An 11,191-nucleotide genomic window follows, 5' to 3' on the forward strand; every position below is an offset into this window, starting at 1 on the left:
GATGTAAGAAAGGGTAGAATGACACTTAGTAATGATGAGAGATCGATCACCTTTATGATTCGAAAGTATAAATATCCACAAACCAAAACCGTTGAACCGACAAAAACGATTGGTAAGAACCATGTTGTTTTACCAACTCCAACGGTAATGCTTAACAATAATAGAACGCCTAAGTGTGGGGAAAATGAAGTAACACCTAATGATGACTTGATAATAAAGAACCCCATAGTTGATACGAAATTAAATGACCCCGTTATTAACAGTTCAATGAAGAAACTTTTTAAACGGGTTATTGATGCTAAAAGTAAGGGGAACTTTAAGTTATATAACCGGTTAGTATCCAATCTGTCGCCTAAAGAAAAGGCGAAGCTAGTTGAATTTGTGGATATTACGGAAAAAGCTGGTCACTGGCTTAAAGCAAAAGTCACAGATATGCAAGTTGATTATGGTCCAAGAGAAATTGACGATGAAGTTAATCACAATTTCGACACCACATCTACCTAAGTGTGAGGAGATTCAAATATTCTAAAAAGAAAATGCTGTTTGGAGTTAGTTGTTCTGTTCTCGTGTAGTTCCGAGAATGGAATCCGATTGGTCTTTTCCACTAGCAGACACTAAAGAACTAGTTTTCTCCCCCCATTCTGAATTTTTTTGTTTTTTAGGTTTTATATGAAATTAATATGTTTTCTTTTTAAGTTTTGTGTGAATTTAAAAACAAAAATTTACTTTATTTCATTAAGTTGAAAAAAATGATTTCTAAAATTCGTCGTGAGTTGAAGACTAGGTCGTTGAGCCGAAATTACTTTACTTGAGGGCGGGGCGAAAAATTTTGTCATCATTATTTTTAATTTTATTGATTTAAAGTATGCAAAAAAAAAAAATATTTGATTTTATAAATTTTTGAACGTGGGGTAATATACCCAACTTTAAAAATATGTATATATGTTTGTATTTTATCATGTAAACAACACGGTAAAACAACGCACTTTCAAAGACTAACATTAAGTTCAGCAAAAGCTACTGATTTTGACGACAAGATGCAAAACAACAAATGTGATATAATAAATGAAGGAATGAACGATGAGGCGCGCCATCTATCATTCGACGAGCTTTGTAATTACAAACTGGGTATTTTTAATCACTTTCCTACACTAATCACCCTCATGAATTTATAATTATAGTCTGATTTCATGCAAATGAGGGCATTGCATGATCTCAAGTGTGGGGAAGGGTTATAAATTCTCTCGGGTTTATACTTGGCTTATTTTCTAAATATTATGAAAATTTTAAAATTTTTTAACTAAATGAATTCATAATCATGTTTATACATATTTATGAAGGATAAAACTAGGTGTTAATGCCGAAATTATTGTTACCTCGGAAAGGACATAAATTGAGAAACAACTAAAACGCTTGAATTTATTTATTAAGATATAAAAAGACGCATGAAAAAAGTCAAGTGTGGGGAGAATGTACCAAGTTATTCAATTAAAAACTATCTATCACATGTTTTTGTAAAGTTATTGCAGGTGCTTTTACTTTGGACTAAATTAACTGGTTTACCCGATTTACTGTAAGAAAGATGGATCTACACGATGAATCAATTCCATCATTTAAAGGACGTAAAGTCTTCCGAAAAAGAAACGCGCTTCTTGATTTAGGTCATGAAGTTGTCGTCCAGACCAGCTGTAGGTTGACGAAAAATCTAGAAAAGTCATCACTAAAATCAACAGGAAATCCACGGACCTCAGCATCAAACAGGGTCGCCATGTGGTCAGATTTATCCTAACCATGAGAAGGATTTATCTCGCACAATGGGGGGGCACCGTGCAAATTAGCTTGATAAGTCTAATGAATCAAATCCCCAGAAAGGATAATCTCCTTAAGGATCAAAAATCAGCTTTTAAGACTGATATTACTCAATCCTAGAGATTGACCTTAAAGATTGAGAATTACAAACTCATGGAATTCAATGATATCTAAACTCGAGCTTGAACGAGAAAATATTTTGATCAAAAATAAAACCGATTTGTTTTCTGAAAACCTATTTTCAATGCGTTCATTACCATTGAACGTAAAATCCTGAGAATTCATCAGAATTCATTAGGTCACCTGAATCAAATCGGGTGTCAACCGTAAGAAACGGTGGTTGCATAGCATGGTCGGAGACAGGACCTTGTGCCAGACCGAAAAATCATAGGATGATCTTTACTATTGCTCCTACAAAGGATAGTACTAGCATCCGACATGTTTTAAGACCATAATCATATGCATGTCATTAGACATTGCCTTAACAGTTTCTTGTTCATCGCTTTCCTTTACAACCGGACGGTAGTTTACCGAAAGGTAATATACGGAACAAGTAAACTGGACATGTTGCTTTCCCAATACAAGGTTAGCAAGTGGGTAACACAAAACCACAAGTGTTGAGCTAAAATTTTCAAATCTGAAACCCACACAACCCACAAAAATATTTTGCAAACACCCGTGAAGGGTTATTCCGGAAAACCTATCTAGGGTAAAAGCTAGATTAAATTTTTAAAAAGATCAAATGTTTTCATAAAGATCCAATTTCCTTAAGGATCTACATTTTCATAGTCATGTGGGACTGTAAACCACCTTTCAAATGTGCACTTTGCTTTGGAAATCGAAAGTAAATCGGCTATTTGATTGCAAGTGTCGTTGACCTAAACCCGAGGTAACTGTGGATGACACACCCACCTTTAACCATGGTTCTATCGTTACTATCATTGTTTATACCACCATATCAAAATCACTAATGTACAAAGTGTGATGAATAAAAAAGTGATTCATGTATGTTTTTATTTCAAGTTCTGTATTGCTTGAGGACAAGCAACGCTCAAGTGTGGGGATATTTGATAAGGCTAAAAAGGAACATATATTTTATAGCAATATCCCTTCTAAATAATAGGTTTTCATATGTAATTGTATTATATTTTCATTGTAATTGTTTAAATAAATAAGTGCGAAGACAAAAGGCGAAAACGAAGATTTGAAGACACAAACGTCCAAAAAGCTCAAATGTACAAGATACAATTCAAAAGCTTCAATTTATTGATGAGAAACGTCTAAAAATGACAAGAGTACAAGTTACAAAACGCAAAGTACAAGATATTAAATTATACGAAATGACGTTCAAAAATCCGGAACCGGTACCCGAGCCAACTATCAACGCTCGACGCAACGGAGCTAAAAGTACAAGTCAACTATGCACAAGAATATAATATAATATTTAAATAATTCATAATAAGAATAATAATAATAAATAATAAAAAGTTGTTAATTGAGCATAGTTAAGGGGTCATAAGTGAAAATTTTAATTCAATATTTGCCTATAAAAGGCAATTCATTTGATCGATTTATGTACACCTTTTCTTCTTTCTTTCTCTTTACATGTAATATATATATTTATAATTTTAATTTTAATTTTAGTTTAACTTTAATAATAATTGGGTTATTGTAAGGAATGTTTTACGGGTTTTAAAGTCGAAACTCTGTCCGTGTAACGCTACATGATTAATAATCATTGTAAGTTATGTTCTTCCTTTTTAAATTAATGTCTCGTAACTAAGTTATTATTATGCTTATTTAAGCCGAAGTAATCGTGATGTTTGACTAAATATTAGGACGGGGTTATTGGATTTTGTACCATAATTAAGGTTTGGGCAAAAGACCGACACTTGTGGAAATTGGACTATTGACTATTAATAGATGGGGGGTATTGTCTAATTGAGTGACAACTCATTGGAGTCTGTCGAACCTATCTTCAAATTAATTATCCTAATAATTAATAATGATTATGGTTGTCCTATTTAGTGACGTTCATATGGAATCTATTATAATCATTTAATTAATTATTCGGGTTGGGTAATTGATTATTCAAACTGATCAAGTGGGTAAATTAATATTCATATCTAATCAAAAAAGGGGTGGATTACATACAGTGATAACTGGTGTAATTGTTGACAGAAGTGATAACTGCGTCACAGTTTAAATCCTTAATTAGTTGAAATATTTGACTTCGGGTATAAGGGTAATTTGACGAGGACACTCGCACTTTATATTTATGACCGATGGACTATTATGGACAAAAACCAGATAGGTATCAAATAAACCATGACAAAGGACAATTAACCCGAGTAACAATTAATTAAAATCAAAACGTTAAACATCATGATTACGGAAGTTTAAATAAGCATAATCCTTTTATTTCATATTCTATCGCAATTTTATTTATTGTTATTTTATTTATCGTCATTTATATATTTTACGCACTTTAATTATTGTCATTTATCTTTACGCTTAAAAATATAAAATCGACAAACCGGTCATTAAACGGTAAAAAAAAACCCCTTTTATAATAATATTACTACTTATATATATATATATATATATATATATATATATATATATATATATATATATATATATATATATATATATATATATATATATATATATATAAATATAGTTTTATAAAAATATAGTACGTAATCACTAGCTCCCTGTGGAACGAACCGGACTTACTAAAAACTACACTACTCTACGATTAGGTACACTGCCTATAGTGTTGTAGCAAGGTTTAGGTATATCCCATCCGTAAATTAATAAAACTTGTGTCATATTTTGTAGTATTTTGTATTAAAAATAATACTATTTCGTACCCTCACGCTACATCATCAATGTTCATTTGGATCTTCCTTCGGCGCACCACTAAATTGGCATTGATTAGTCACCATGTGTAGAATTTGTCCTTTGATTTTATAATCTGGCGCATTAATGTCAGGATGAGTAATTGCGTGACCTTGGCCAGTGCGTTTAGCTTGCATTCGGTCTTCCATACTTAAAGGTTCCAGATTCTCCATGATTGAATTTGTTGAATCGGAATCACTAGAGGATTCTGATTTAATGGTTCGTTCCTTAACAATCTCTGTTTGAATGATTGGTGGTTCCGGAGGAAAGATTAGTGGTTCAGGATCTATGAATCGTCCCTGAATATTCTCCGGATTCTCAATTGTGAGGTCGGGTTCAAAAAATGGATTATCGGAAATTAGAATTGGAGTACTTGGTCGACTGGATGACGATTCTAAAGAAAAATCAACGGCGGTAATATTAGCTAAATGTCTTAATCGAGTTACAGGTGGTGAACGTACAAAAGGTGGTGAACGTCTTGCTCGGTGCATTCACTGAATATCCTATTAGTTTTTAAAAGGAAAGAAAAATTATATAAGTTATCCAATTAATAGACTTTTCAAATTTTGCCCACGTTTCGAATAGCCAAAAGATGCAGCAGAGGGGCAGGATTCGTTTGGTCTCAATATAATTGAGTACTGTTTGGCTCCAATAACCCGGTCCACGTACAAATCCAATTATTACTACGAACCAGAAAATTTTGATGTCTATCAATTTAACCCATCAAGTATTTACGTATTTAATAGTTTCTTTATTTTTATTTTATAAAAATATAAGTCTTATTTAAATATTTTGTTTTTATTTAAAACATAAAAAAATGAAAATATATATATATATATATATATATATATATATATATATATATATATATATATATATATCTATTTTTAAGATTTTTATAAAATTATAAAGTATTTCTATTTTTATTTTTTAAAACATAAGTTTTTATTTAATTTATATAAATATTTTAGTTAATTATTAAAACAGAAAATTTAAAAAACAGAAAAATATAAAAAAATATCAAAAATACTTGATGGTTAAAGCTAAGGGGTATAAAATACTATTAAATTTTAGCAGGAAATACTATTAAATACGATACAATTTTACACAAGATATTTATTTATTTATAGAATGGATATACTTAAACCTTGCTACAACACTTATAGGCAGTGTACCTAATCGTACAGTAGTGTAGTTTTTAGTAAGTCCAGTTCGTTCCACAGGGAATCTTTTAAACAAAGCTTAACGCTATATTAGTTTTATTTTATAAAAATACAAATATATATATAAGTAATATTATTATTATAAAGGGGGTTTTTTACCGTTTAATGACCGGTTTGTATTTTCAACTTGTCCACTTGTTTGTGGATGATATACGGTGGAGATTTTATGAGTTACTCCATATCTTTTAAGAATTTTCTCAAGTTGATTATTACAAAAATGAGTTCCCCGATCACTTATTAAAGCTTTCGGTGTTCCAAACCTTGCAAAAAGACGCTTTAAAAAGTTGACTACAACTCGTGCATCGTTAGTTGGGAGAGCTTGTGCTTTCGCCCATTTAGATACATAATCAATGGCTACGAGAATATAGAGATTATTATGAGATTTTGGAAATGGACCCATAAAGTCAATACCCCAAATGTCAAATACTTCACATACTTGAATGACATTTTGTGGCATTTCATCACGTTGACTTATTTTTCCGGCCCTTTGACAAGCATCACAGGATTTGCAAAGAAGGTGTGCGTCTTTGTAAATTGTAGGCCAATAGAATCCAGCATCATAAACTTTCCTTGCTGTTAGTTGAGGCCCATAATGCCCTCCTATTGGTCCTGTGTGACAATGGTTTAAAATTTTACTAGCTTCATCTCCGAATACACATCGGCGTATTATTCCATATGGACAACTTTTAAACAAATATGGATCTTCCCAGATATAGTGTTTTATATCACTAAAGAATTTCTTTCGTTTTTGGTACGACAATCCTTTTTCAAAGAATCCACATACTAAGTAGTTTGCATAGTCTGCAAACCATGGTATTTCATTATAATCTATCTTCAATAGATATTCATCAGGAAAGTTGTCTTGTATGGCCGATTCATTAAGAACTTCTAATTCGGGATTTTCAAGACGAGAAAGATGATCAGCGGCGAGATTTTCTGCTCCCCTTTTATCTCGGATTTCAATATCGAACTCTTGTAAGAGTAAGATCCAACGGATTAATCTTGGTTTGGCATCTTGTTTCGAAAATAGGTATCTAAGAGCATAATGGTCGGTATAGACCACCGTTTTAGCTAGAACGAGATATGAACGAAATTTGTCAAAAGCAAAAACAATAGCAAGGAGTTCTTTTTCAGTAGTTGTGTAATTCGTTTATGCTCCTTGTAATGTTTTACTAGCATAATATATAGGTTGAAATCGTTTTTCAATCATTTGTCCTAAAACGGCTCCCATTGCAAAATAACTTGCATCGCACATTAGTTCAAACGGTAGATTCCAATTTGGAGTTATCATGATCGGCGCATTAGTGAGTTTCTCTTTAAGAATATTAAAAGATTTGATGCATTCATCTGAAAAGACGAATGGAGCATCCTTTTCTAGGAGTTTATTCATAGGAGTGGCAATTTTAGAAAAATCTTTTATGAAGCGTCGGTAAAAACCGGCATGCCCTAGAAAACTCCTAACTCCTCTAACATTGGTGGGATGTGGAAGTTTAGCAATTACATCTACTTTAGCTCTATCCACTTCAATTCCTTCCTTTGAAATTTTATGGCCAAGAAGGATGCCTTCTTTAACCATGAAATGGCATTTCTCCCAATTAAGTACTAGATTTGATTGTTCGCATCTAATAAGCATTCGTTCAAGATTAACTAGACATGTTTCAAATGTATCATCGAAGACTAAAAAGTCATCCATGAAAACTTCCATGCATTCTTCTATCATGTCGTGAAAAATCGCCATCATGCACCTTTGAAAGGTTGCAGGGGCGTTGCAAAGTCCAAATGGCATGCGTTTGTAAGCAAAAGTACCATAAGGGCACGTGAACGTGGTTTTCTCTTGATCCTCGGGTGCTATTGGAATTTGAAAATATCCGGAAAAACCATCAAGAAAACAATAGTAACTATTTCCGGCTAATCTTTCCAACATTTAATCAATAAAAGGTAAGGGAAAGTGATCTTTTCTGGTGGCGTCATTTAATTTTCTATAATCAACACATACACGCCATCCTGTTACAGTCCTAGTAGGAATAAGCTCATTTTTCTCATTTGTAATGACAGTCATGCCACCCTTCTTAGGCACGCATTGAACTGGGCTTACCCATGGACTATCAGAAATTGGATAAATTAAACCTGCATCTAGCAGTTTAATTATTTCTTTCTTAACAACATCTTGCATATTAGGATTTAGTCTTCGTTGGCGTTGCACATACGTTTTATGACCTTCTTCCATAAGGATTTTATGTGTGCAATACGAAGGACTTATTCCTTTTATATCATGAATCTTCCATGCAATGGCTGGTTTATGAGCTTTTAACACAGAAATGAGTTGTGATTTCTCATTTTTAGTAAGAGAAGACGATATTATTACAGTTAATTCATATTCACCATGTAAATAAGCGTATTCCAAATGGTTTGGAAGTGGCTTTAACTCTAATTTCGGAGGTTCTTCTATCGATGATTTGTATCGATATCTGTCTTCTTCTTTTAGCATTTGAATTTCTTCTGTTGTTGGTTCATATCCATTAGCTATTAGTGTAGCTAACATTTCAGTTTCATCAATTGGTTCAGTTCCTTCTCCTAAATAACATTCTCCTGTTCCTTGTAATTCTGGAAATTCTTCTAACAATTCTGCATGTGAATCTATAGTTTGAATATAATAACATGTATCATCTGCAGATTGTGGTTGTTGCATAGCTCTATCAACTGAAAAGGTAACACTCTCGTCTTCTATACTTAGGGTCAGTTTCTTACCGAACACGTCTATCATTGCTTTAGCCGTGTTTAAGAATGGTCTTCCTAATATGAGAGGAACTTGAGAATCTTCTTCCATGTCCAGAACAACAAAATCTACTGGAAATACTAAAGTACCAACTTTAACTAGCATGTTCTCCATTATCCCTCTAGGATATTTTATTGATCGATCGGCTAGTTGTATGCTTATTCTTTTTGGTTTCAATTCTCCAAGGTCTAGTTTAGCGTATAGTGAATACGGCATTAAATTTATACTAACACCTAAATCTGCCAATGCTTCTATTGAACTAAGACTACCCAGAAAACATGGAATTATGAAACTTCCTGGATCTGATAATTTTTCTGGTATCTTATTCAACAGCACTGCTGAACAATTAGCATTCATAGTAACGGCCGAGAGTTCTTCCATTTTCTTTCTATTCGATATTAAATCTTTTAGAAATTTAGCATATCTAGGCATTCCTGAAATTACATCAATGAAAGGAAGATTTACATTTATCTGCTTAAACATATCCAAGAATTTGGATTGCTCGGCTTCAAGTTTCTCTTTTTTCATTTTACTCGGGTAAGGAAGTGGTGGTTGGTATGGTTTAACATAAGGTTTAGCCTTAACTGTGTTATCTTCATTAACCTTTTCAACTACCGGTTCTTTTTCCTTATTTTGCTCAGGTTGTGGTTCTTGTGGAGTAGGAATAGCTTCATCAGAAATTACAGGTATTTCAGGTGGTTTAAGTGTTGTACCACTTTTTGTGGTAATGGCTTTAGCTGTTTCATTCCGGGGGTTAGCATTTGTATCACTAGGTAAACTTCCCGGTTTTCTTTCACCTATTAACCTTGCTAGGTTACTTACTTCTTGTTCCAAATTTTGAATAGAAGCTTGTTGATTTCTAAATGCTTGAGCATTTTGTTCATTTGTTTGTTTTTGAGATGTGAAAAACTGTGCTTGAGATTCAACTAACTTCATCATCATATCTTCTAAATTTGGCTTTTTATCATCGGTTTGTGGTGGTTTGTTTTGAAAATTAGATCTTTGCTGATTGTAAGTATTATTGGATACTTGTTGATTGCTAGGACCTTGTTGGTTGTTGTATGGAATATTTCGGTTATAATTCTGGTTTTGATTGTAAATTGGTCTTGGCAGTTGATAATTATTCTGATAATTATTTCCAGGCCTTTGGTTTAGATATGAAACATTCTCTCTTTGTTCCATTGTTAGTTCAATACTGAGACAATCTTTTATCAAATGTGGTCCTCCACACTGCTCACAACTAATTCGTATTGAGTGTATATCTTTAGTCATCTTTTCCATTCGTCTCTCGACAGCATCTATCTTTGCTGAAATGGAATCTACGTCATGGCTAGAATCGGCTCTAGCTGCTTTAGATGATCTAACAATAACTTTTTCTTGGTGCCACTCATGTGAGTGGGAAGCAGTGTTATCAATAATTTTATAAGCATCAGTTTCGGTTTTTTTCATAATAGAACCACCAGCTGCTATATCTATGTCTTTTCTTGTAGTGATGTCGCATCCTTGGTAGAATATTTGTACTATTTGACAAGTGTCTAAACCATGTTGCGGACATCCTCTTAATAACTTTTCAAATCTGGTCCATGCCTCATATAGAGTTTCATTTGGTTTCTGTGTGAACGTAACAATTTCTCCTTGAAGTCTTACGGCATTAGATGCCGGAAATAATTGTTTAAGAAAATTTTCAACTAAAACGTCCCATGTATCAATCGCCCCTTCAGGTAACGATTCCAACCAATCTTTGGCTTCTCCCTTTAAAGTCCAGGGAAATAACATGAGATATATCTGTTCATCTTCAACTTCTCTTATTTTAAATAGTGTGCAGATCCTATTAAAGGTACGAAGATGTTCATTTGGATCTTCCTTCGGCGCACCACTAAATTAGCATTGATTAGTCACCATGTGTAGAATTTGTCCTTTGATTTCATAATCTGGCGCATTAATGTCAGGATGAGTAATTGCGTGACCTTGGCCAGTACGTTTAGCTCGCATTCGGTCTTCCATACTTAAAGGTTCCAGATTCTCCATGATTGAATTTGTTGAATCGGAATCACTAGAGGATTATGATTTAATGGTTCGTTCCTCAACAATCTCTGTTTGAATGATTGGTGGTTCCGAAGGAAAGACTAGTGGTTCAGGATCTATGAATCGTCCCTGAATATTCTCCGGATTCTCAATTGTGAGGTCGGGTTCAAAAAATGGATTATCGGAAATTTGAATTGGAGTACTTGGTCGACTGGATGAAGATTCTAAAGAAAAATCAACGGCATTAATATTAGCTAGATGTCTTGATCGAGTTACAGGTGGTGAAAGTACAAAAGGTGGTGAACGTCTTGCTCGGTGCATTCACTGAATATCCTATTAGTTTTTAAAAGGAAAGAAAAATTATATAAGTTATCCAATTAATAGACTTTTCTGATTTTGCCCAAGTTTCGAATAGCCAAAAGATGCAGCAGAGGGGCAGGATTCGTTTGGTCTC

The 11,191-nt window shown here is 33.3% G+C and overlaps 1 non-coding gene across 1 annotated transcript; it reads left to right on the forward strand.

Moving 5' to 3' along the window:
• The first annotated feature begins 10,249 nt into the window (after nucleotides 1-10,249).
• LOC139850809 (small nucleolar RNA R71) lies at nucleotides 10,250-10,356 on the forward strand. The gene has a single exon (XR_011760187.1). It is a non-coding gene; the product is annotated as a small nucleolar RNA R71 (small nucleolar RNA).
• Nucleotides 10,357-11,191: the final 835 nt, after the last annotated feature.

The sequence above is a fragment of the Rutidosis leptorrhynchoides genome, chromosome 5 (genome assembly GCF_046630445.1).
Source record: "Rutidosis leptorrhynchoides isolate AG116_Rl617_1_P2 chromosome 5, CSIRO_AGI_Rlap_v1, whole genome shotgun sequence".
NCBI lineage: Eukaryota > Viridiplantae > Streptophyta > Magnoliopsida > Asterales > Asteraceae > Rutidosis > Rutidosis leptorrhynchoides.